Raw genomic sequence first — 24,645 nt, 5'->3', positions numbered from 1 at the left:
ATGTGAGTAACTTTACCCATGTGAGTAATCCCCTTTAGTGAATAGAACTATTCTTGTAGGTAAGGTTATTCACATACTTAAAACTGTGATTTAGGAAAGTGACCTTACTCAAGACTTCATTTCAGTACTTGCTTAATTTTAAGCACATGCTTAACTCCTATTAAGTTAAGTGCATGCTTAAGTGCATTTCTTAGCGTGGTGCCTGAATGTCTGCAGGATTGGGGCCCAGTTGGTACTTCTGTAATTTCTTAATAACATTTCATCTTAAACCGGTGGTGTTAAGATAATGCAAGGAAGATCTTTCATTAATCTGCAGATGGAGGGACATATGAAAACTAATTAGGCAAATTGTTTATAGCAACTGAGGCTAAAGGAAAGCTTGGTTTCATAATAGATAAGCTATTTATACGATAGTGTCACTGGATTCTCAGACGGCAATGATTAACATAGTTATTTGTAAACAGGATGGATGATCGAGCTCTTGTGAAAATACAGTGAAGCAAGTTTTATTTATTCAGTTCCCCATGGTACTTTCTTAACATAGTTTTAAAATAATCATATGTTAAAGTAACCCTGTACAGTACCAACAATTCACTATGCTGGGAATTTGAGCTTTGCAAACAAATAATTTGCAAAGAGTAACATGTTTCACACATTTCCCCTTGTGTCTATCCATGAGTTGTTCCTGGAGATATCATGAAATTCTCATGTTTTTCTTAATTCACAAATTTCACAGATTTCTCCAGAAAATAAGCTTTGATCTGCAGTCCATTTGCAAAAGCTTTGATCTGCAGTCCATTAGCTTTCATTGGGCTCAGATTGGAAACTGGGATGGATTCTTTGAATGTGGTATCTATTTAATTTGTCCTGGAACCCTCGTTAGGAATGTGGACATTACATTAGTGACCAAGAACTAGATTCACAAAGAGATTTAGGTACCTAACTGCCTCTTGAGGTACCTAAGTCCAACATTTAGGTGCCACTGACATTCGCACAACCACTACTCAGCTACAGCCTAACCTTGGGGGTGCCAAAAATCCATAGGAGCCTAAGTTTACGCCAGTATGCATTTGCAAAGCCACCTCAGCCCTGACACCACTCCACAACTAAGCTTCCCTAGAGCCCTTGCTCATGCAGAAGACCTGATGGGATTCTCAAACTAGGTGTTCTCTCACCCATAGGGCCTGATCCAGTAGGCAGGCTTAGAATATGCCTCACCTGCCCTAAGACAGTCACGGGCAAGCAGGTCAGGAATTTTGTGTGTTGGCTGATGTGGGTGCCTGCCCCAGAATATTCAACAGCCCAGAGATTAGGGCACTCACCTGGGATGTGGAGAGCCAAATGTGAATTCCTGCTCTGCCTCATTTGCCCCAGGGACTTGAACAGGACACTCCCACATCTTAGATGAATGCCGAAGCCAATTGGTCCCTTTTATTTTCTCTCTGGCCCAATGAATAATTATGTATGAAAAGTGGAACTGCTTCAAAAGAAAAGATGGAGAGCACCACCCATGCCAGTCTGCTGATTAGGGCACTCAGATAGGATGGGGAAGACCTCAGTTAAAGTGTCTGCATCAGATCAGGTATAGTAGGGATAAGAAACAGGTCTCCCACATTCCACATGCCCTTCCCATGGAGCTAGTGACTACATTTGGGTCTCTCTCTGCTTTTTTGTGAGAAAAGCACCTAAGACAAGTCAGCTCTAATTTCAAGAGGGGGTTTGCAGCTGAGAATACTGAGTAGAGATAAGTCCCTCTTTCCAGCCTATCTGTCAGGTGCCCAGAAGACTAGATCAATGGATGCAAAGTATGGGCACCTAACTCAGGGCTGTGAATTCCAGTGGATGGAAGGGTGCCTAGGAGTTAGACATTGGAATGCTCAAGCCCCCTTTGTGAATCTAGCCCCTAGAGTCACTAGCATAGGATGGTCTCAGTCCAGTCCTTAACCCGAGTGGCTATTCACCTGTGGTCAGATTCAGGCAGTGTGGGGAAGATCATGCTGTCTATGTTTAGAATCATTTGCAGTCCAACTCTCAACTGTACTGAACGTGAACTCGTCCTAGGAAAATAGAATCACACTTCCACAAAGATTTGCTAGTTGAATCCCCTCCCTTGTCCACTCGCCAAACTCATCTAAGCCTCCTCTGGTAAATATTTCACCTGTGAAATTGAACAGCTTGGCTTCTGTTTAATGGTTATTGGTAATAAAGGCTAAGAAAGAAACAGAGCCATTTTTTAAAAAGCAAATGTATTCCTCATGAAAGATGCACGATCACGATGCTTGAAGAAGAAAGTCTTCTTGTAATCCACACAAGAAGAATGGCCCAGCACAGAAGCTGCCCCACACTGGCATTCCAATATGCGTCCATGTTTTTCTGAGTGGACTATGTTTTGGGTATGGAGGGTAGGTTAGCCTCTATACACATTCAGTTTTTGGCCTCTCTACTGAGTCTGCCAACCAGTATGATATGGGGGTGGTTTTTGAAGTACGGATGCTTCTCCACTAAACTTGGCTGCTGCCACCAGCACATATAGACCACTTAATGAACTTCAGATGGTAATGACTTTCACTAACCATTTACTTATCATTCATCCAGTGACTTAGAGGTGAAAGGCTCGGTATCCCATTACCAATTCTGTCAGCCATTCTGTTGCCTGAAGCTTGAGTTATTTACTTAGCAGCAGTGGGATATTAACCTGTTCTGTACAACTGCCACTGCTGACATTATTGTTTACGTGTAAATAACATATAGTTTTCCCTTGTTGTCTGGTGTCCTACTAACATGAATCGCTCAAATGAAATTACTGTATTCAGGAGTCAGCAGAATGCAGTGAAGTGGTGAGAAACCTGCTGTTCTCCCTAACACAATTTGCTTGGTTCCTGAAAACAGTACTGTGGTAGTAAAAATTTGGATTCAGAAGTGGTTCACAGCTAACTCTTCCACTTGTGCAGAAAGTAAGTACACCATTGTGAAGACCTTCAGTTCTCCACATTGTTTTGCTTCTGTTCCCAGATTATGTGGCTGACTGATATGATATGTACCTAACCAATGCAACATGAACTGTGAATGCTACAATACAAAATACAGTTGGAAATGTGCTCTTGGGAGATACTGGAGTTCTCAGACTTAAGGCTGGATTGCAGTGACCTGTATGGGAGGAGGCAAGTTGGGTGAGCATAAGCAGTCTCCCTCCTTACACACCCCAAACAGTTACTAAGGCTGTCTCTGGGAGCACAAAAATTGTTTCTTCCATGTTCCCTTGTGTGTGTACATCATCCTGAGGAGGTGGAATTATGACCCTGCCTTCTTGCACATAGCCAGGGACACTGGGAGAGCAGGGAGCAGTCTGTACTATGCCAATGATGGCATAACCACCACGCTACTTCCCAGAGCACTGGGCCATTCAGGAAGGCAATGTAATACACTTCCCCCCACTGTGCTAATAAATCCTGAGCAGACAGTGCTGACAGAAAACACAATAAAAGGGTGCAGTAAAGGCAGCAGGGAAAGTTCTTGGGGATATAAGTCTCATTAATAAGTGAAAGTGTTAAGGAAGAGTTTAAGGCAAAATTTAGAGAGACCCCCTTACTGATTTGGGACATGGTGCACAGCCTACTAAAGTCAAAGGAGCCTTGCTAATGACTTCAGTGAGTTCTGGATCAGGTCCTTAGAAGGAAGGAACGTTCCAGACAGCTGAATCAGTACAAGAGAGGAAGGATGGTCCTGGGTTTAGGGTACAAGCCTGGCAATCAGGATACTCTCATTTAATTCCCTTTCCTGCCAGAGATGTTGGTAAGTCACATAGAGGATGTCTCCACTTGGAACTGGAGTCTGATTCCCAGCTTGCATAGACGTACTCACGCTAGCTCTCACTGAGCTAGCGTGCTGAAAATAATAGTGTAGCTTGGGTAGCACGGGCAGTGAAGGATGGTAGCACGGGCTAGCTATGCTGAGTACAAACCTGCCTTAACCCGTGGGTACATACCTGACATGGCTCACCACTGCCCACGCTACCCCGGCTACACTACTAATTTTAGAGCACTAGTGCGAGCAGAGCTAGTGTGAGTATGCCTTACACAAGCTGGAAATCACACCCCCTAGCTCCAAGTGTAAATGTAGCCTTAGTCTCTCTGCCTCTGTTCCCCATCTGTAGAATTGGGATAATAACACTTCTCCATCTCACAGGAGCATTGTGAGGATAAATATAGTAAAGAGGAATTCAGATAACTATGATAATGGGGACGATATGAAGTACCTACGATAGACACAAGTGAAAGAAGAGGTTGGTGGCCAAACTCAGACCTGGTGGTATAAGTGAATGCAAATCCCACCAGGCTCATAAGAATTTAAACTGACTTACTCTAGGGGGCACAGGGAGGACGGAATATGTCTGAGAAGAACTCTGAAAACAATCTTCACAGATAAAGGTAAAACTTCTGTAAATTAGCTAAATAAATGTAGCTGAGTTTGCTTTCTACTCTTTGCTATAATACAGTTACTTATGTTATTGGCTCGTTAGTCAGCTTTCCTTCTTAGAATGTATTTTATCAGCTCCCATTCCATCCATGGCCAGCATCGGTAAGGTCAACCCTGCCCATTTAGTTTTGTAGACTGAATATGCATAGCTGGAAAGACGATTTCTGGGCTATGTCTAGGCACATTGAAATCTAGACATGGATTCTGGTGTATTTATAGTAGTTGACAGGCCTGATCGCTAGTACCAAAGAGAGGCCAAGCAAGCCATTAGACGTTAACCACACAAAAACTGATTTAGAGGGAGGCTATTAACTGAAGAAAATATCCTACCTATGTTGACCTTTGGGAAGCATGAAGATACTTAAATCTACAAATTCAAAAACAACAAACAAACAAAAACCAGACGACACCTGCAGCAGAATTGGGCTGTTTTAACAGTGCCCTGAGGGTTATAGTATAATAAAGGAGCAGAATAAGAGAGAGGCTGGTATTCTCGGATTATCTAATGATCACCATCCCTTTTTAAATAACATTTTAAAATATTAAAATACGTCCACAAGGCAAAAAGGCAGACAAAATATAGGTATTTCTTTAGTATCAACATACAGATAGATTCCATCTCCTAGGAAACTGGCCATTGTATAGGATCCAAGGTGATCTTCTAATTATATCATGTTTTTCAGTCACTCATAAGAACGGCCAAACTGGGTCAGACCAAAGTCCATCTAGCCCAGCATCCTGTCTTATGACAGTGGCCAGTGCCAGGTGCCCCAGAGGGAATGAACAGAACAGGTAATCATCAAGTGATCCATCCCCTGTCACTCATTCCCAGCTTCTGGCAAACGGAGGCTAGGCCGGGACACTATCCCTTAACCATTGTGTTAAGGTTACCTTGTGGAGGGAAAAATGTATTGCATTGTCTGTAGATCAATAAAATAATGGGTGGGTTGTACTGAGAGGAGGTTGCTGTTGAATTAGCTCCATAGCCTCTTGAAGTCCCAACTCCTATGGCAGAATACTGGCTGGGAGTGAGAAGAAGAGGAAAGGACTGAAGATATGTCTCAAGACTGGGTGAGGGGAGTAGAATGAGTGGTGGGGGGAGATGCAGTGGTGGGCGTGAGCTACTTCTTCCCTCCCCATCTTGTCTCCTGTTGGTTCCTAGCAACCACAGGATTTTGCAGCTTCTCAGCCAGCTGAGTGAACCTCACAACCACCTTGCAGGTGTCATACACCAGTTGTAAAGTCCTGATCTTGAGGTTAGAACAGGGAACTAGGATTCAGGAGAGCTGAGTTCTACTCTTGACTCTGCCACAGCTCTGTGCCTCAATTTCCCCATTTGTAAATGGAGAAAAAAGGCCCATCTTTGTAAAACACCTTGAGAGCCTGAGTCAAAAAGTGCAAAATAGGCGCAAAGTATTAAATCTCCTCATGTTTTAAATTATCTGCCTTAATGCCACCCACATTTTTTTGCTTTCCTAACACGGTATTATATAATCCAGAGGTAGTTTATGAATATTCATAGAATGTTAATTAAAGCAGCTCCAATAAAACAAATATATGCATGCTGGAATCAGCATTACTCATCTCTGCTGAAGTTATTCCTTTAGCCCAGGGCAAAGGTTCCTCATTAAGACTAGCAATACCGCCACCTGCTTTCACTGTGGAGCTCTAGTGAAGAATGCTGAGTTCATCTGTCAGTGAGCAGGGGTCCCATTTGTCTTTGCCTTTGGTAACTCGCCTGAACTCAGAGCAGCAGGTCACTCGTCACTCTCTGCGGCCATTTGTGCAAGCAAACAAGAGGCATGATTTCGGAAGTAAATCTTTACCCACTGTCATGTGTTTCCCTCCCTCTGTTGATGTTAGCATTAGAACACGTATAGACACTATATCATGTTAAGTTAACATGCCCACACAGCTGGAGCATCACAACAGATTTGTATAAGCTAAGATGTATTCAGAAAACTTCAGAAGTTTGTTGGCTTAAAAATGGGGTGGGGGGGTATTTGCTAGGCTATTAAGGTCAAGAGTCTGAGCCGAAGGATAAAATACTATGTCTAAACACATGTTAGTAATCACCCGCTGCGAGCAAAATTCAATTTTGAATTATGTGTGTGGGGGGGGGTGGGGGTAAACTTTGTTTCACAGGGAATATCTATTGATTAACAATAGATTTTTTCTCTGATTTTGGATCAAACTGATGTTGAGCCAAATCCTGCTCACTTTAATCTTGTTATGGTTGCACCCATGTATCTACCCAGCTCCTACTCCCCCAATTGAATTGGGGCCCCAGTATGAAAGGAGATATACACACATTTAGAAAGTGATGATCCCTGAAGTAACACTGAGATTAATTGGTCAAATTCAGCCCTGTTAAAAATGGTTACAACTCCACTCAGTTCAATGCAGACAGCACTGAGCATACTGAGCATACGCTTTCATTGGTGTAACAGAACAAAATTTGTCCCAGTGGAGTTATACTGCCACTAAACATATGTAAGTGACATCCCAAATAGGCCGTTAGTCTAGTTAGGTAGGTACTTTTGGCTGATGTCATTTGTAGTACAGTACAAATAAAATAAACTACAGTTAAAGTACATTTTACTGTTCAAGTAGAGACACTACCATGCATTTTGAAAGTATATACCACTGGATTTATTATTTGTCATCAAGAGTTTGATCTTAATAAACTACTGAGTAACACTAAAACGCCCCAAGATTCGTGTGTGGGTTTCCCATTTATTATTATTATTATCCTGTTTCAATAACTGCCACCCCAACGCTTCATAATGAATTTTAAACTAGGACTCCTACAGATGGGCAGAGTTCATGCAATGTTCAAATCCCTGCTGTTTCATCTGGAATTCAAGATGTCTCATTTCTATTACGAAAAAAAAAAGAGCTTTCCCCCTCCAAATCATATTTTCCATGGAGTGAATTGTTCTGTATTAAATCCTTCTACACATCCAGACTGTTGAATCTAATTAAAATGCTTGAGATTCTTTTTTTTTTTAAAGTAACAGAAAACTGTAAAACAAAGGGAATCCAAACTCGTTGATTCTTAAAAAAAAAATATTGTGACAAATATTTGGGAAGATGATTAGAAAAGAAACAGACTGTTTGTACGATGAAGACAAAAAATAGACTTATGTAGTTACAAGACTGTAGTCTAGTATTTCATAGATTCCTATTACTGTAACCCTTTCAAATGAGTTCCCATCTGATTGCTTGAAAAGGCTGCATCCATCCAAGCAACAGTAAGATTTTCAGTGATGTGAGCAATTATTTGACTCCTGTTTTGGTTTTAATTAGCTTGAAAATAGGTGTACATAATTCAACTTAATCTTTTTTTCTGAAAAATGTTCAACAGATCTCTCTCTTAACCAGATGATCTTCCTAGCTAAATTTTCAAACAATTCTACATGCAATCTCAGGAAAAACTAATTGCATGCAGATGGGTACTTATTGCACAAAACCTTCATTTTGGGCACCCAAATATCCATATTTGTGCACTCAGATTTTCATATGATGTTTGAATTTCATAAATACTTGTTCACACCTGTGTCTGAATATTTTTTGAAAGTAGTTTAGGTGCTGATTTTTAAAGACTTAGTCTTTTGACATTGCTACAGCTTCTGCTGTCATATGTGTGGTACTCCCTTGACGTGAACAACAGCTGCAAGCGGCAGAGGGCAGAACTTCTATCTATCTATCCAGATTCTCATAATGGCATCCATTTCCCCCTAATGTTTTCTGGAATCTACCTGTCAGTGCCTTAATCCTACCAAAGTAGTTACAAATTTATGATTCCCTGCCTACAATAGAGTAAAACAAAGCACAGGATCTGTTCAGAGAGACACCAGCTAAAACAGTAAAAAGGCCATAAAGAAAAGATTCTGGAAGAGACAGTGAAAAACTGAAGATAGTGCTGTGATTTAACACACTCCTGTTTATTGTTGGAGACACAAGTTAAAATCTTTGGTGGTCAGCACTTAGTTTCTAGTGGACATTTCTCAAGATCACTATTAATATCACAATATTACTAAACCACCATGTTGCTTTGCCCAGATTAGCCCCATTGCCACCAGAGTAGTGCAAACGGAGCCGACACATTTGTCAGTTTCCACAATTAAGTCCCACAATTGCCAGTGAAATAATTTAGCAATATATCCTTCTACCACCTAGCAATGAACAGGGGCAATGTTGTCAAAGTAAAATGGTGATTTTTGTTTGTTTAACACGTTCCCTTTTACCAAAAGAAATGTTTCTGCATCTTGCTTTGAACATCACAGCCTTTACATTTTCCTGCAATTCTCAGAGTCAAATGTTTTCTCAGTAAAACGAACACTTGAACTGCAGATGGGATAAAATCTCAGAATCCTCTGTCATCAAAAAACTGCCTTTCACTCACCATGCTTATAAGTAGCAAACAAGAATAAACATCTCTGGCATCCCAACCAGAGAGTATTCCCTTCAACAACCCTTTTACAAACTCATTAGGGGATCATCACCAAAGGTTACTCAGTGCTACCTTCTTGTCACCTGCTTGTCAGTGGTGGTGAACACAGTAAGAAGTGAATAGTTCTTTTATATTTGTCAAGTAAATAGAACCAATGAGTTTTAAATCCATGAAGAACATAAGGTTACTTTTTAACAACTCGTGCAACAGAATTTTGCTTCTCCCAACTCATCCAAGGCCCCCCAAGTTGAACAAGATAAATGTGCAAGGAGAAGATGTGGTTTTGTTTTTCCAGCTGTCTGGAGGCTTCATCTTAATGTTTATAGGCCTGATTAGCCATTCCCACTATATTTCAGTGTGGAGAAGGCAAAGAATTCTGGGTAAAAATATGACTATTTATAATTATACTTTCCCATGCTCCATGACTCTAGATATAATTTAAAAAATGTGGCCCTCTTGCAACCTGCACCTATTCCTGGGTACCACAGGGGCTGTCTCTGGAACCTCCTTAAAAGAGGAAGGGCTCTGCAAGGAGGTTAGTAGTGTCTGACAGCATTGGCTTTCAGCATTGGTTTACACACACCACCAGGGGCTGGATAGAGGAATGGGAGGTGGTCAAAATTACGTATGCTCTCCCCAGCCGGAATTTGCCCCACTCCCCACCAAAGAAATATCTGAATTAGTGCCTGGGGTTCTCAGACATAGCTTTTCAAGACCCTCTTCTACAGCTGCTTTTGGGTAAAGCTACTCTGCACTCCTGCCATGTGATGTTCCATGTGCCCAGCACCTCAAGGATATTTTGCACATATGCTTGGAAGGAACACCTCTGCCTGGCAGCATCCCTCTTCCACCACTCTGCTTGATCCAGCCGTTACAATAATCACAGCAACAACAAAAAATATCATATTTACTACCTTTCTGACACATCTATCTGTTGGAACATCTTCTCTAGCTTGAAAATCCTGCTTCAAAATAGCCCGCTTCTTGCTGGTAATAGGACTTCCTGATTAGGTGGCTTTACCTAGATCAATAGAGCAATACTTATTGGACTCAGATTAGATGAAGATCAGAGATATGTGACGATTTCACAGGGAAATTAGAAAAACTTTGTGTTGCACATTTTCTAAAACAGACACATTTTGTAAAATGCTCATGGCATTTTGTGAGGGTTTTGGTCACAGCAAGGATTCTTGCCTCTCACAGGATCTGGCCACTGTAGTGAAAGATAAATTGTTACACAGAAGTCACTTTATATATGTATTTGCATACATAAGGGTGTTGTATTGTATGCTCTAGAGGCTGTCAAGGTTCCTCCCCCACTCTGAACTCTAGGGTACAGATGTGGGGACCTGCATGAAAAACCTCCTAAGCTTATCTTTACCAGCTTAGGTCAAAACTTCCCCAAGGTACAAAATATTACACCCGTTATCCTTGGAATGGCCGCTACCACCACCAAACTAATACTGGTTACTGGGGAAGAGCTGTTTGGACGCGTCTTTCCCCCCAAAATACTTCCCAAAACCTTGCACCCCACTTCCTGGACAAGGTTTGGTAAAAAGCCTCACCAATTTGCCTAGGTGACTACAGACCCAGACCCTTGGATCTTAAGAACAATGAACAATCCTCCCAACACTTGCACCCCCCCCTCTCCTGGGAAATGTTGGATAAAAAGCCTCACCAATTTGCATAGGTGACCACAGACCCAAACCCTTGGATCTGAGAACAATGAAAAAGCATTCAGTTTTTTACAAGAAGACTTTTAATAAAAAATAGCAGTAAATAGAAATAAAGAAATCCCCCCTGTAAAATCAGGATGGTAGATATCTTACAGGGTAATTAGATTCAAAAACATAGAGAACCCCTCTAGGCAAAACCTTAAGTTACAAAAAAGATATACAGACAGAAATAGTTATTCTATTCAGCACAATTCTTTTCTCAGCCATTTAAAGAAATCATAATCTAACACATGCCTAGCTAGATTACTTACTAAAAGTTCTAAGCCTCCATTCCTGTTCTGTCCCTGGCCAAGACGACTACAGACAGACACAGACCCTTTGTTTCTCTCCCTCCTCCCAGCTTTTGAAAGTATCTTGTCTCCTCATTGGTCATTTTGGTCAGGTGCCAGCGAGGTTACCTTTAGCTTCTTAACCCTTTACAGGTGAGAGGAGCTTTCCCCTGGCCAGGAGAGATTTCAAAGGGGTTTACCCTTCCCTTTATATTTATGACAGAGGCCCTTAACATAACTTAAAAATACCCACATCAAAGACACCGCAAAACAACTAATATGCAGCAGTACCATTCAATATAAACCAGAACCAGCAAGCCAAGCAAATTAAAAGGTATAATATTTTGCCCCTCCATCAATTTGCCACTCTCATGATACTCCATTATGAATAAATATCTTGGGGGCAAATGGGCTTTAAAGCATGCTATGAAGATCATCACATTTGGCTATTTGGGAAGCAAACGAAGGCACCACATTCCAAAGCCACAGGGCCCTCTCAGAGAATGCTTGGCCAACAACCCCCTCTCTGTTATGCCAATGGGACTTCATCTCAGTGCCTCTGCTGATCTCATTTGTGGCAGTACAACATGGGAAGAGAGGTGGTTTCTCAGATAGGTAGGTCTTAAGCTATTTAGGGCTTAACAGGAGGAAAACCACCACCGTAAACTCCACCCCAGTAACCCAGAAGCAGCCAGTACAGGTAATCAGTAAAAGCTTTAACATACACATTGGCTATATGTTTATATCCATATTTCTCACCTCCCCTTTATTTTCGTTGTGGTAAAATGTTTTGGAATATGTGTCCTGTAAAGTGCCCAATAATCTCGTAACTACAAAATGTAAAGTAAATAGCAGCATAAGGGCCTGCTGCCATAGAGAGCAATGGCAAAACTCCCACTGAACTCAGTGGTAGAGGTGCAGACTCTGAGCATTCTAACCACAGTTCTGAACCCTGATTCTGCAGGGCACATAAGCATGTGCCTATCTTTAAGTATGCAAGTAGTGTCACTGAAATCATGCTTAAAGTTAGGCATATGCTTAAGTACCTTGCTGAAATGGTGCCTGCCAAGGGAATTTTCCTTGATTTTGAACAGCTGGATCAGTCCCTAAATATGCGAGTAGATTCATTTTGGGGAAGATGTGGCCTCCCTGCTGTGTCAGCACTCTATCTTTTTAATTTTTCAAATTTGTTATGTACAAATACTCATCTCTCGTAGAAAGCACATGGATCAGCATTTCTATAGTTAATTTTGCTCTACCTGGAGCATTTCCCTGCTCTCTGAGTACAGAGTAGAAGTAACTGGGTAGATAGAAAATATGAGCGACTGGTTACAATTTATACAGAGTTAAAATGTTGGCTAATTGCTGATGACACTTTTGTCATAATATTGCAACATGAATATGTATTTTGATGCATAAATACTTGTAAATCTTTAGTTTTATTATTGGCACACTTCACCTCTTTTAAATGAAGGCAGCCTTTGAATGCATAAATCAGCCACTCAGGCATGTAGAAATACTATTCTGTGTGTTGCAAACAAGCACAGAGTATGCCAAAACAATGGGGAAAATTGCCTTCCACACTGTTGCTGTGTAAATAATGTAAGGATCCTCTGGGAGAAGGCTAACAATTTATTTTAAGAAATTGGGTTATGATTTGCTTCAAAACGACCAACCTATTAAAGTCCTGCCAATTCAAATATTGCATGTAATATACAACTCAGTGGGGAAAAATCAATTAATTTCCTAATGTTTATGCACCATAATAGTTATAGAATTTTGCAAATGCTTCCCGAGCTCTAATCTCTCCATCTCTTTCAAGTCCGCTCCACTGAACTCTTATACGCAAAGACAAAAGTTGGATCAACAGGGATTTGGGGAGGATTCTCCTGCCTCAGCAGTACTGTTATTCAAAGTAAGCAAGGCTCTTCTCTCTGCAAGGAATTTCTTTGACAGTGCTGACTAGCTTGAACTTTTTCAGAATGCCATGTGTGTTTGTTTGATTAAGCCTTTGTATGTTTGTTTGCAAGAGGCTCAGTGACAACTGGTTAAAAAAAGAGCCTTTCCTGAGTCACGTCTTCTCATAAACATAGTTTTGTAAGGGCTTGATCCTGAAAACCTTTACTCAGGTGAGTAGTCCTACTGAAGTTAACGAAGCTATTCATGCAAATAAGGGTTACTCACTGATGTATGAGATTGCAAGATTAGAATGCTGATAATTGCACCGTAGATCTTTACTAGCTAGCCACTCAAACTCACACCATGTAAAAATATGTTCTGCCTAACATTGTTCATCAGGGTTATACTAACTACATGTTGCATTTGGTAAATATGCCACCAAAATATAATTATATATAATTACATAATATACTGTAGGCTCATTTTACATGTTTTCTTTTCCACAGATCTACATTTTGTGTGATTCTCAAACTGATGTTACTGATGGAATAGTGTTCAGATAGTTGAAAATATATCTGAAAACAATGAAAAATAAGATGAAAGATGGAAATAAGCTACAATCAATGGACATTCAGGGCTTGAGCTTATTCTCTAGTATTTACATGCCTATAAAAAGGTGGGCAAACTTAGTAGATGATCTTGTAAGCTATTATACTGTACACAACAGAAACTGTATGCTTCAGCAGATTGATAATGAATTAGGAAGTTTTCAGTACTAGATTACTGGTTTGGATCCAGCCAGAGACCAAACATTTTTATAATCTGATGAATGTTCAACGAGCGAGTTGGTGGTTTTTGGCCTAGTGGATACTTGTCCACACCACAAAGACTAATCATTATTTTTGTAGGCAGTTTTGGCAGAGGTCAAGGACTGAATGGACCATGAACGTTAAATAATACGCTCTCCCCTGCAGGGGGCTCCTGCAGTTCAGACACAGTTGTGGATCTGGTTTGCACACGGAAGTTGTGGCCTTTTTTATGAAGAGTGCACTCTATAAAACTGTCAAACCAGCACCTTTCACTATTATTTTGGTCATATGTATTTTTAACAATACTGTACACACAGGAATGTTCCTGTATCAGACTGCCAGGGTGTAACAGAGCAGAATTTGTTTCTTGGAGCCTAATCCCACCCCACTGAAATCAACTGGAATGTTGCCATTTATTTAAATGAAAGCAAGATCTGGGCCTTCGATCTGAATTTAGCTTAGGGTTCTTTTTTAATCTCTATCGATGCTGCCAGGCAATGAAATCAGATGCAGAATCACAAGAGCTGTGTTCAGTCCCCACATGGGTTGCATGCATTACCCTTCAAGGGAAAAGTTTGAAGGAATCACTCAAAAATTATTTAGCCAAGCCACTGGAATTGTTACAAAAATTCCATGCAACAAATATGAGCTGAAGCCAGTGGGATAAGAGTTACTTCCATTTACAAACAATATGATATGCTGATCTGGAAAGTGTGGCTTGTGCTTTTCTTAATTAATACCTGGGTTTACTTTAGTCAATAATATTTTTGTATTTCGCTTTAATCAAAATTCAACAGCAACTAGCACAAGGACACTCTGTGTTCTTATATATGAGGCTAAATGATGTAATATGACTTCCTGTAGCTATGGAGACCTTTGCTCTTGTTAGTGCTGCTATTCCATTTGACTGTTATCCTGTATAATCTTTAAAGAATGTTTTTAGTCATGGGCCCTTCACCTTCTGGTGATTTCATCCAGATACAGTTTCCATGGGCTTCATCCATTTAGACAGAATAAAAGAGGGGACCATCTGAATAAAATAAAATGTCACCATTAAATTGGTTTTTGTAGCTTAAGGTATAATGTAATGATATTTCCCAACAGCTGCTTTCAGTTGGATTTGAAGTTTTGAAAACCCTTTGTGTCTGATTCAAGGTAATAAAATGCAGGTTCTGTTACTTCCTCCTTCTGTGTCACATATAATAAGCAAAGCCCTGATACCTTACATGGCAACTGATGGCCATTAAGAATTTGTACTTTATGCTAATGTTAATCACTGACCTCAACAGTTGAGAAACGAGGCACCGATGAAAATATCTTTTTCCAAAGAGCTGAGGAGTGGATGAAACATTTTAATATTTTATTTTATAATTTATATTCTGTTATATATTTAGGGTCTCTCTAATTTTCTGTGCTCATTAAATATTATTATCCATAAAATATTGTTCATATATTTCTATCAGCTTGTGCAGTTACAGTAGATTATATTTAAAACGAGTTCACTTATTAATACCATTATATACGGCCTTTCATCCTAAAATATCCTGAAGTGCTTTACAAACTGAAATACAAGCTATACCAAGGAGTCACTTCATTGGCCAGTGAAGTGAAATATGGCAACCGTTGGCAGTGCACAGCACTAGTACATAAGAATTGAAGACAGAAGATGAAAATTAGTGTATCCAACTGAAATGAGAGAGCGAATTGAGGGAGGCAAAAAGGTAATTCCTTCAGTTGAAATGATCACCTGAGTTGTACAAAATGTGCTATGGGATCTTTGATTGAAACGAATGATCAGTCCATGTTATACATCAAATCTCAGGGATAGCACTTGTTCCAGAATGGTGTCCCTCATATTGGTATTACAGTAGATCCTAGAAGAACCGACTGAACATGAGGTTCCATCATGTTAGGTGCTGTACATACACACAGTGAGAGACAGTCCCTGCCCTCTGAAAAGCTTATGGTTTATGTAGACAAGACAGACCAAGGATGTGAGGGGAAACAGGTTCAGAGAGATGAAGTGTCTTACTCAAGTCAGTGGCAAAGCTGGAAATTGAAGCTAGGTTTCCTGAGGCCCCCATCCAGTGTCCTATACACAAGATTATGTTACCTCCACGGTAATACCATCTTCAGAATTAACAAATACCCCTGACATTAAAGCAAGACACATCTAACTAATTTGTACAGTGTCTTTCATACAAACTGAATCCCAGAACACTTAGTGGAGTTAAAAGAATAGACAGAGAATTAGCTAAGTAAAAATAACAGATCTGGAGAGTGACAAGGTGGGTGAGGTAATATCTTTTATTGGACCAACTTTTGTTGGTGCACGAGACAGAAATTGGTCCATTTTGGTCCAGAAATTATGGAGCACTGAATAAAAGGTATTACCTCACCCAGCTTGTCTTTCTAACTTCCTAGGGCTGACATGGCTACAATAACACTGCATAGAACTAGAGAGTGACATGGGTAAGGAAAAACAAAAATTACTATTATTATTAATTATTTATCTGTATTGCTGTAGTGCCCAGGAGCCCTCATCACGGACCCAGACCCCACTGTGCTGGGATCTGTACAAACACTGAAAAGAAAAAAGTTTTCTGATGAGATTTCAAAAAGGCAAGATCCTTTGGGATCAAAAGGGCTGAAGGATCCAAAAAGACAAGAGCTGCATCAGAGACAAATGTCATACCAACAGCGATGAGACCATAGGATGAGAGAAAGAAGATGCTAGTGCTAGGTAAATGAAGGGAGAGAGAGAGAAAGGGAGAAGGTACATGACGTAGACTGGACTAAGTCTATGGAGTGTGGTCTAAACAAAGAGGACAAAATGGAGAAAGGAGGGAACATCCTTTTCTCTTGGTGAAGACTATGGCTTCTGATGTCAAGACTGACATAAAACATTTCAACTGTCAGCACAGAAATCAGACCCTTCTCTCATGTTGAAATTACTTTTGTCTTGTGTCTTTGGATGTCTCTTTTCCCAGAGGATCATGGAATGTTAATGCCAGTGAAAGGCCTTACAAATAAAGCAACCCATTTCCAGCACTGTTACCCTTAATTCTGGAAATGGCTCCATTGAATTAGTGACATTAGCATTTATTCTGACTCATCATCTTTATGTCTGTCATAGCAGGAAGAGAGACAAACCTTTGTTTCTCTTCCTGCTATGACAGATATAAAGATGAACTGTGTCTGTTTTTGGATTGAAACAATTCAAAAGTACTAGTTTTCACATGAATGACACTTGAAACCATAAATCAGCTCCGATTCGCTCTGGAATTTTACCAAGCTTTCCATGAAATTCTTCCTGAATTTATTCAAAACTAAGTATGCAAACAGGTATACTATTGGGGCCTGATGTTTGGGTTTTTAATTAAATGTGTATTAAGTGTGTATGGTAACGCCCATTGTTTCATGTTCTCTGTCTCAGGGCCGGCTCTAGGATTTTTATCGCCCCAAGCAAAAATTTTTGGCCGCCCTCGCTTTCTTTTGTTCCCCCCCCCCGCCCCGGCTCCACTCCAGCTCCACCTCTTCCCAACCCCTTCCCCAAATCCCCGGCCCCGCCTCCCCCCACATTGCTTCCTGTGGCTCCCCCCCGCAACTCCCCGCCCTGATTCATCTCCGCTCCGCCTGCTCCCCTGAACACGGCGCCGCTCTGCTTCTCCCCCCTCCCTCTCAGGCGAGGGAGAGGGAGCGCGTTCAGGGGAGCAGGCAGAGCGGAGGTGAGCGAGGGTGGGGGGGAGCACAGGAAGTAATGGGGGGGTAGAGGACTTGCTCCCCACCCCAGCTCACCTTCACTCCATCGCCACCTCCCCAGAGCGTGCCACCACTCAGCTTCTCCTCCCTCCCTCCCTCCCGGGCTTGCCGCGTGAAACTGGGAGGGAGGGGGGAGAAGCAGAGCGGTAGCGGCATGCTCAGGGGAGCAGGTGGAGATGGAGCAGAGGCGAGCTGGGGCGGCGGGGGCACATTTCTAGGGGCGGCATGGCCGGCGGCGGAATGCCGCCCCTAGAAATGTGCCGCCCCAAGCACCTGCTTGTTTCGCTGGTGCCTAGAGCTGGCCCTGCTCTGTGTATATAAAATTGCCCTACTGCATTTTCCACTGCGTGCAACCGATGAAGTGAGCTGTAGCCTACGAAAGCTTATGCTCAAATAAATTTGTTAGTCTCTAAGGTGCCACAAGTCCTCCTGTTCTAATTAAATCAGATGAGCAAGAACATTTTGGATTTCACCATAAACATTTTGAAATAGAAACAGTGTATTGTGTATTAACAAAAGATCTTTGTGAAACTAAGAGTACTAGCAAAGTGAATGAATTAGCAAAAAAGACTTAGATTTGCGCATTGTTATGTCAATTCCAGAGAATGAAGAAGTCACACTTATAGTCAGACGTGGACAACCACCATTAGATCAGTCAAGAAAAACGACTCTGCAGAAATCTAATCCTACAACACACATTCCCATGAGTGACTCTTTCTGAAGGGATTACTGCCACTAGTCAATGGGCATATTCAGGAGAGTACGGATTATTTGTCTGAGTAGGATTTTGTAGGATCAGGGATGTAGGCAGGGAAAACGTTGATATTCTTCTGTCTAAATTTAGAATTTCTGCAAAATCAGCATGTTAAAACCAATAACCATCATTAAATATTTTACTTACAAAATAAGGGCCTCATGCTCCAAGGTCCTGAGTACCTCCGGTGAAATGCTGAGCACCCACAAAGTCAAGATTATGTTCTAACAGAACAAGGTGAATGGAGAAAACAATGCCCACTTTTATGGAGCACTGAATTTAGCACCTATCATCTCCAGTTTAGTGCTGCAATTTGTCAGTTTCACAGTACAGAGCAGCATGGGATGAAAAAAACTAGAGGCACACAGGTAAGGAGTTGGCAATTTCTTAAAAATATGGTTTTATGATATTACATAGGGTCTGAAAACTGCCTCAGCTCATAAATGCTGAAAGACCATAAGCAGGGCTCAGTGCTGTTGGTCTCATCTGCTCACAGATTTCATTTCACTATATCCTAGCCTAAGAGATACAGGCTTCCAAAGCAGAACAACACTAAGGGATGAATTCAGTGGGAGTTCCCTGTATGTATAGGGTTTAACATCTTCCCTTTGGTCTTAATCATCATGAAAAATCATAATAAGAATTGTCAGGCACAGCCACTGGTAATCAGCTAAAGTGGATTAGGCAGCCATGCGGCTTCTGACCGGCGACCGCCCTGCACCTTTAAGCAGGGGGGTATATTTGGCTGGCAGGCTGAATGAAGGGAACAGTGCTTTATGGCTGAGGGGTGGGAAGAGATGAAAACTGCTGAAAAAGGGTCAGCGTGGTCGCTGACTCATCCCCTAGGAATGCAGGGTTTCAAAGGGGCAGCTCTGCGCCTGAAGCCTCTCTTTTACACGGACCAGGCTGAAGCAGGAGGGAACCCAGCACTTCAGCAGGTCTCAGCCGCATGGCTCCACATGGAAGCAGAACAGTAATAAAGGGGGAAGGGGAACAATTCCTCCCTTCCCCAGGCCCGGGGAGGATGAAGCAGGCACAGGAGAGCAGCTCCACAAGGGGAGAGGGATGTGGCTAGTAAGGCAGCCTGCAGTCTCATTCATTCCCCGGGTAGGGACACAAGGAGAGTGTGCACCTACAAGAAGATTATGCATCACTCAGCGATATGCAATTGTGATAATTTTTTGCACCATCCAACTCCACACAGCTTGCAAACTTTAAAAAAATACAACTTCCCCTGTTTTTCTTTCGCAAATACTTTGCGGTATCTTGTGGCACCAAGAGCACTTTGACAGCTCCAGTACTTGTGCTCAAAAGGTTTGATCCAAAGCCCACTGAAATCAATGGGAAGACTCATTTTATAGGCTTCAATGGGCTTTGGATCTTACCCAAGTGAGCATCAGAACTGAGATTCTTGCTCCCCACTGTGAAGGCCATAATAGGATTCCCTGTGACCTTTCTTCCTGTCCCTTTGTGCACTGGCACAAGGCAAAGCCAGAATCTGGCCCTATATTATGCCCTTGATTATTCCTTTCTACGGAAAACACTTCACATATATTGAATCTGATTTTGATTATTTTTATTCTCCCATCTCCTTGGTTTATTGATTCCGGGTCATGGTCTGCACTGATGTACACCTTAGTTAATTCAGTGAGTGTAAATCAGTACAGAACGTTGCACCTTATCTGATATTAATTTTATGCAATGTATGCTCACTTCCCAGGTCTAGATTATATGCAACTCTGACCACTGTGCTCTTTACTCCAGCCTCGAAATCATTAATGAAAATATGGAATATTATTACACACTGATTGGACCCCTGGGAGACCCATTTGACAACTCCTCCCAATTTGACAGTAAACCATGAACAATTACTCTCAGTGTTTGATTTTTTTAGCCAATTACGCATTCATATCTCTATAGTTTCCCTGTGGGACTGTCACTTGGAAATTTATCAAATGGCTTAATAAAGCAGGTTATTTGCTCATATAGTATATTGTTCAGCTTAGCTGCACTATGAACAAACACCTATCAATGTTTACATTGACTGGGACAGTGCTTTGCAGGGAAAGGATATCCTATAAAGAAAAAGTTACTATTGTGTCAGTAGTAGATGAAAGTCCTTGTTGTCACACAGGGTGATGGTTGTGTTGTGTGGGCTATTCTGAAATACTGTGGCCATTGGGCCAGTTAATCAACCATCTGTGCAGTCTTCCTCATACAACCAATGAAATTGTTGCATACAAATTAGCTGTAGAGTAAAAGTAGTGATTGGTTGAGTTACCGCTGATATCATAATGGTCTGCAACTTTTGACATGGCATAAATACATGCATAACTGTCACACAGGCGTAATTTGTAAAGTCAAAACAGCTGAAACTTTTTAAAAATGGATGGTAACAGACTGCAAAATCCAATTATGATTGAACCTGGTGATTTTCTAAACAAAAAGCGCTGTCAGCCATGCCGGTAGTTGTTTCCATTGCTTTACACTGACTCAACAGATATTCTAGACTTCAGAGTGGCACACAGACAGAGGGACAATCCTAGAATCTTATTATATAGATTAACCACTCACAATGGGTATATTTTTTCTAAAGCACCTAAGTAATTTAGGAGCCTATTATTATATCTGGACCCTGCAGAGAAGAAGATACAAACACAGAGCAGCTCATTTAAGCACAGCTAGCTGCTGTGGAAATGTTTATTGTTCTGGCCACAAAACTGAAAACAACATGAAACAGAGACTTTTCACTGGGAGAGGGGAGTGCTCACACATTTAAAGGGGAAACACTGTATAACCTAACTAAAAGTTGTGGGTGGACAACACCAGACTCTCAAGTTGCAAGGGATTATTATGCCCTGGAATAGCAATTCACTAACTAAACTATTTATAAATTCAGACACACCACTGGTTTTCACACTCCCTTGGGATGAGTTAGTGATGGTGGTGTGGCAGCATCCTGAACAGGAACAGTTGGTGGGAAGGAATCAGCTGGCTCTGGTACCAAATTTTCTTTCAATAGGTCATCAAAATTAGGACTTGTAACAAAAGGATGTTCAATCAGAGGATCAGAAAGTCCGATTGGAACATCTCTGGACTCTCATATTCATTGAGGGTGCAATGTTCCATATGTCATTTCCATAAAATACCATTGAATAATTTTACCACAAACAAAACAGGTCCCATACATTTTGTAAGTTCTCTGGGTACCAATTTCACTCCAAAATGGTAGCTATGAGTCCACACTAAGTCTCCTACATGAAAAGAATTATGAGAAATCTTACATTGTCGATCAATTGCATAGCTTAGGATTTAGCTACGTGAGAGGCAACATCAGAATGGAGCAGGTCCCAACAAGTATGTAAAGATTACTCCAGGAAAAGTAAAAGGGTTTCAGGTGACCCCTGGGTAGTAGCAAGTGGTGTGTTCCTGTAGACAAGCAAGAAATTGTCCAATTTCTGCTGATGACTTGAAACAGACTTGTTAGCTCTCAAGATATGCTTAAATATTTATAAAAGCATTCCACTAGTCTTTTTGTAGCAGGACGGTAAGGAACTTTGCATATGTGCTAAATTCCATTTGAAGCTGTGAAATTCTTCAAAATGGAGTTGAGGTCCATTGTTACTCATCAAATGTAATGGTAAACCAAACTGACTAAAACATGGTACAAAGATGTTGAATGGTCTCGGTAGATGTTGTCATTTTGCAAACTTCTGGTCATTTTGAGTGGGCATCAACTACAACCCAAAATAGATAACCTTCTAAAGGTCCAGCAAAGTCCATGTGAAATACATGTCCAAGGAGTCAGAGGTCATGACCACAGGTCTAGATGAGTTGTGCCAGAATCATGCTGAGTTTGCTGACACTGGTATTACACTTTGCCTTCTTCTCAATATCCCCTGCCACCAGATATGACTCTAGGCTATGGTCTTCATCCATATAATGCCAAAATGACCTTTGTGAAACACTTCCAGAACCTAAGATTGAAGTGATTTTGGAATGATCACTCACATTCCCAATAAGGTAGATAGATAAAATTGACAAGACATGAATTGTGTAAACTGGAGATTCTTTTGATCCAACACTGTACTCCGTAGTACCATTCCCTTCATAAGAGAAAGCACATCATCCCTAGCAGTTTCTTTGTTGATGTCTATGTTAATGACGGGTAATCTAGCCATCAAATTTAGATAAGAACACTTTGTACAAAGTTTCTTTGGGTTGACAGGAGCTTGGGCATGGCAGGTGTGACAGCCCATCAGCATTGCCATGCTGAATCCCTTTAGGAAATTGAATAGTACAGGAATGAGCTGAAAGTAGCAATTCCCAACATTGCATCTGAACAGCAGCTAATGACAGAATTCCATGTTTCAGTCCAAAAACTGAAATCAACAGAAGATGATCCATTAGCAAGGTAAAAAGTCTTCCATACAGATAGGTATGGAACTTTCAAGTTCCAAAGATAGAATGAGAAGCTTTTAGCGCTATTTGCACAAAGTTCTTCTCAGGAGTAGTGAGTGTTCATGATGCAAAAGCAGTTGGTTTCTCCATGTTATTAGAAAAAATGTGGGAAACAACTGCACCCACTCCATATGGTGAAACATCACAAGAGAACTGGGGAGCGAAGCATCAAAGTGCTTAAGAACTTTGGTTGATCTCAACAGTTTCTTTGCTTCCTTAAATGCACACTCAGATGCGTTAGACCATTTCCATTGTTTCTTTGTTCATAATAGTTCATGTAAAGATGTAAGTACTGTTGCCAATTTAGGCAGATATGTGGCATAGTAGTTAAGCAATCCTAAGAATGAATCTAACTTTGACACTTCTCCAGTGTTACTGCTTCAGTGCCTTTTCTTTCTCTGGTAATTTCTTTAAGCCCTTTGCATCAATTACATCTCCAGGATATTCAGCAGAAGGTTTGAAAAACTCACATTTGTCTCAATGTACTCTGAGCCCAACTCTTCCAAATGTTGCAAGACAGCATCCAAATTTTGAAGACTATCCTCTTGATCCTTTCCTGTAACAAGGATGTCATCCAAATAGCACTGACCTTCATTCAGTCCCTTCAGGATCTCACACTTGGATTTCTGAAACAGGGTAGGTGCCAATATGACACCAAAAGGCAACCTGTTGTAATAAAATAAAGCTTTTTTGTGTGTTGATTGTGAGGTATTTGCGAGATGCCAGATCAATCTCCATTTGTTGGTAAGCACTGAGCAAATCCAATTCACTGAACCCCTGTCCTCCACTAACAATAGCAAACGAATCTTCAGTATGAGGTAGTGGATACTGATCTCCACGTATAATTGGATTCAGTGTTACTCTGAAATCTCCACAAATTCAGATGAGATATCCCTCTTGATCACTGGCATAATGGGAGTAGGCCACTCACTGTGTGAAACTGGTGACAGGACTCCAATATTCACTAAATGGTCAAATCAACTTTCACCAGAGGCTTCAGAGAGTAAGGCACAACTCAGAGCTTGCAGTATTTTGGCTGGCTGTCAGACTGAACAGTGAACTTCAGTGACACATTGTTCATCTGTCCAAGCTGTTTTTCAAAAACTTTGGAGTGTCTGTCAAGTATGTCTTGAAGATTTCAAGCTGTTTCTGTGCTTGCCTTTATCTTGGTCCAATTCATTCTGAGCTTCTCAAGCCAAGATCTGCCAAATAATAGTGCCAAAACTTTCCTTAAATCACATTCAAGGATAAAGCCAGTGATTGTCCATCTATCTGAACTTTCAACTGGAGTATCTCTTCTGGGTCTAATTTTTCCCTGGTATAAGTCTTGAAAACTGTGGCAGTTTCATCCAAAGGAACTTGTGACAAAGTCTGGTGACAGGTAGAGGCAAACTCAGTGAAATGACAGCTCCAGTATTAAGCTCCATTCTTGTAGGAACTCCTTTGATCAAAGGAATAATCCAGATGCCATGTAACTCCAGACTGAGATAATACGTGTAGTGCTGGATCTTGGTCAGTGTCACTAGAGATCTTTCTTTTTCCATATTATGAATTCCCAACTTCCATCCTTGCTTAGGTTCAATCTTCATAGATGTCTTCTTGGATGAACTGATATGCTGTGTTACTGGTCATTGACCTGTGTGACTAGTCATGGTGATGTGTCCTTTCTTCTAACACTTTCTGCAAATGATCTAGCATGTTTAGCAATCCTTCTCAGCGTGAGTAATTTGTGCACAATGGCCACATGGAAATTCCTTATGTTCCCGTGGTCCTCTGTCTCACCAATTCATGAGGTGAATTTCTTGGTTCACACTAAATTTCAAAAAATCCTTCTCTGTGGTGTTCATTGCAACTGCTACTTCAACAGCCTTCTTGAATGTAAGCACTGATACAGTCAATAACTTCTTCTGAGCCTGGTCATTGTGTAATCCAGAGACTAACAGGATCACAGGGCATTGCTTAATGTTTGTGCAAACTGACAGCACTCTGACAAGTTCCTTAGAGCAGCAACAAACTGTGCTAC

This window comes from Caretta caretta, chromosome 1 (assembly GCF_965140235.1).
Source record: "Caretta caretta isolate rCarCar2 chromosome 1, rCarCar1.hap1, whole genome shotgun sequence".
In the NCBI taxonomy this organism is placed as follows: domain Eukaryota; kingdom Metazoa; phylum Chordata; order Testudines; family Cheloniidae; genus Caretta; species Caretta caretta.
Note: the sequence above shows the minus strand (reverse complement) of the source record.